This window comes from Ixodes scapularis, unplaced genomic scaffold (assembly GCF_016920785.2).
Source record: "Ixodes scapularis isolate PalLabHiFi unplaced genomic scaffold, ASM1692078v2 PGA_scaffold9__187_contigs__length_104089568, whole genome shotgun sequence".
Classification (NCBI taxonomy): Eukaryota; Metazoa; Arthropoda; class Arachnida; order Ixodida; family Ixodidae; genus Ixodes; species Ixodes scapularis.
In genome coordinates, this window is record NW_024609884.1 from 64,467,669 (window position 1) to 64,470,575 (window position 2,907).

Below are 2,907 nucleotides of genomic sequence, written 5' to 3' on the forward strand. Positions count from 1 at the left end.
TACTCTTCGCAAAGCGAGTTCACGCGAGAAATGAACTGGAAGAGCGATGTAAGAAAAGGAAACTTGCTGAGGAGCTGAACGAAACGAAGACGATAACGTCCACCGACGACAAAATTGCCAACTGCAGCCGACACAAAGATGCACCGTGGCAGACGATGCGATCACGTCGCCGCTGCCCCGCAGCCCAACGCAAGGTGGATACGAAGGGCACGGCGGAGCCGAAATAGGCATGTCACCTAAACTGTACCCACTTTTCCGACAGGCGCTGCTGTGGTACGCAACAGCGCAAGCCACGACGACACCTGCAATCACAACAATCGACGAAGATCACGTATGGCTATCAAGAGTGGACGGAACGCTATCGCACGGGCAGGCAACCATAGCCACCGTCATCCACTGCGCCGAGCTTTTAAAGGACCCCCCCCCCCCCCCCCCCCCCCGCGAGAAGGCAAGGCGGAGCCGAAAGAGGCATGTCACCTAAACTGTACCTACTTTTCTAACACGTGAGTAGATACTCCCTTTGCAAAAGTTTTAGAAATGACAACTGATTTTTCGTGGTTCTGCCGTGCCCTGAAGTGTTTTTTGAAACATGTTCGGAATGTTGTAAATCACTCGTGTTGCTGCTGGCCGGGGATATCGAAGAAAATCCCGGTCCTGATTTTGAGGAAATGTTTAACCAGCTTCTTTTGGGTCAGAAAAAAATAAGTGAAGATATAAACGACATTAAGGAAAGTCAAGACCGTTTTCGCAATGAGTTGGAAACAATAAACACTAAGGTTAGCCACTTAGACGAGTCACTTCAAAAAGTACAGCCGCACGAGGAAAAAATGTCAAATCTTGACGGAAGTGTTAAGCAGATGAGTGTCATTATCCAGACACAACAGGAAGAGCTAGTCGATTTGGCAGACAGAAGCCACAGGAACAACTTTATAGTGTTTGGGGTTCGCGAGAACCCGAGGGAAACTAATGCTGATGTAAGAGAAAGCGTGCTAACTAACATTTCTGAAAATCGCAAGGTAAACACGATTGAACGAATTCATAGACTTGGGAAAAAAAGCGCGAACAAAGCAAGACCAATTATCATGAAGTTCTTTGACTATAACGATAAGCTTGAAGTGTTTAGAAATCGCCGAAAACTAAAAGTAACCAAAATATTGGAGAGCACAAGAGGCGACAGAGCTAAGGGGTGCATGTTAGTCTAGTCCACGGTAAGATTGTGATTGATAAAGAGTCGTATTCTTGGGATGACGAAAATAATTGTAGGATAAAGCTCGCCTCAGGTGCAGCAAACCGAAGCACGTACGAATGACAGTCGAATAACTCGAGCAGAGAATTCAAGCTGATTAATGTGAACGCACGTAGTCTTGCAAATAAAGTTGGGGATCTAGAGCACTGGCTTATTCACTATGGTCCGGATGTGATTATAGTTACTGAAACTTGGCTGCGCCCTGAAATAACAGATAGTGAACCGCTTCCCTCCAAATACAAAACGATGCGTAATGACCGCACTGCACGTGGTGGGGTGTTGCTATAATAGCGAAGGAAAGTATCGACTTCGTTCGAATGCCCGACATTTCAGATAACAAAAGTGTATGGAGCAAAATAAATTTCTGCGGCATTAATTTATCATTGGCGCTGTGTACAGGACCCCAATTCCCCTATCTCGTTCTTATAGGCTATTCGAAACTACTTAACAAATTAGATTCAGGTCAACTCTCGCGTCATTATTGCCGGCGATTTTAATCTTCCAGAAATAAATTGGGATTAGCTGGAAACGGGGTCAACTGATGTAAAAAAAACTCAGAAGCTCTTCTTGACATTGCGTTTGGAAATGGACTTGTACAGATTGTAAACGAGACTACGAGATGTGGGAAAACTACAGAATCATTACTCAATCTATTTTTCTTGATGGTCATGCGTCGGACCATCAGTGGAAGATGGCCTGTCGGATCATAAGCTTGCGTTGCTGTGCATGAAAAACGTTTTACCGCAACGCAATTAAACCAAGTCAGCCATCTACGTATGGGACTTCTGTAGAGCTGATGATGTAAGCATTTTGGATCATCTGGTGCATTTCATGGGGCGATGGATGCGAATTGTTTGTGGCTTCCGTTTAAAACCATCGTCAACTACTGTCTGGAGCGATTCATTCCGAAAAGAATAAAATTTGTGCGAAAAAAAGCGCCCCTGAATAGACCACGAAATTCAACTAAAACAAAAAATAAAACGAAAGCGAAAAAATAAAACAAGAAAGTAGAATGAGGTTAACAGTCTTTAACGAACCTTGAAAGATAAGTTTGCGCAAGCAAAGACAAGCTACTACACAGATACCCTAACACAATTCATGAAAACGTCGCACGAAAGTTTTGGCGCCACCTCGGCCCAACCCGAGAGTCTTTAAAATGCGTGCTTGCTCGTGAACATTGAAGTTATCTCTGACCCTAGTGAGATGGCTTCCCGATATAATGATTTTTTTTCACTCTGTGTTTCTAGAGTCGCACTGTGATGCACAGTGTCTGGAAAGCGCGCATATAGAGGCGTCTCAGGATTACTTTGATATCTGTATATCACAACCAGGTATTTTTTTCTTTTGCTGAATATTGATAGTGTGACGCGTATACTTCACGATGTCCCCCTTCATCGTCTTTCAGCATGGTGGCCGAGGAGGACGAGGCCCGCGTGCGCTTGAACTGGAGGCCCGGGCAGAGGCGCGCTCAATGCTTTAAAAGTGCGGATGTAAAACGTTCGTCGACCCTTTGTCTTCGCCTCAATAGTCATAAGTCTGAACGGCCCGATAATGTTCCTAATAAAATTTTTAAACAATATGCAGAATGGGTGTCTGAATATCCAACAATCATCTTCCGCGCATCCTTGGCCCAACATACTCTTCCTACCGACTGGCTAACG

The 2,907-nt window shown here is 44.8% G+C and overlaps 1 pseudogene; it reads left to right on the forward strand.

Moving 5' to 3' along the window:
- The first annotated feature begins 229 nt into the window (after positions 1–229).
- On the forward strand, positions 230–1,309 carry LOC115326825 (annotated as a pseudogene).
- Positions 1,310–2,907: the final 1,598 nt, after the last annotated feature.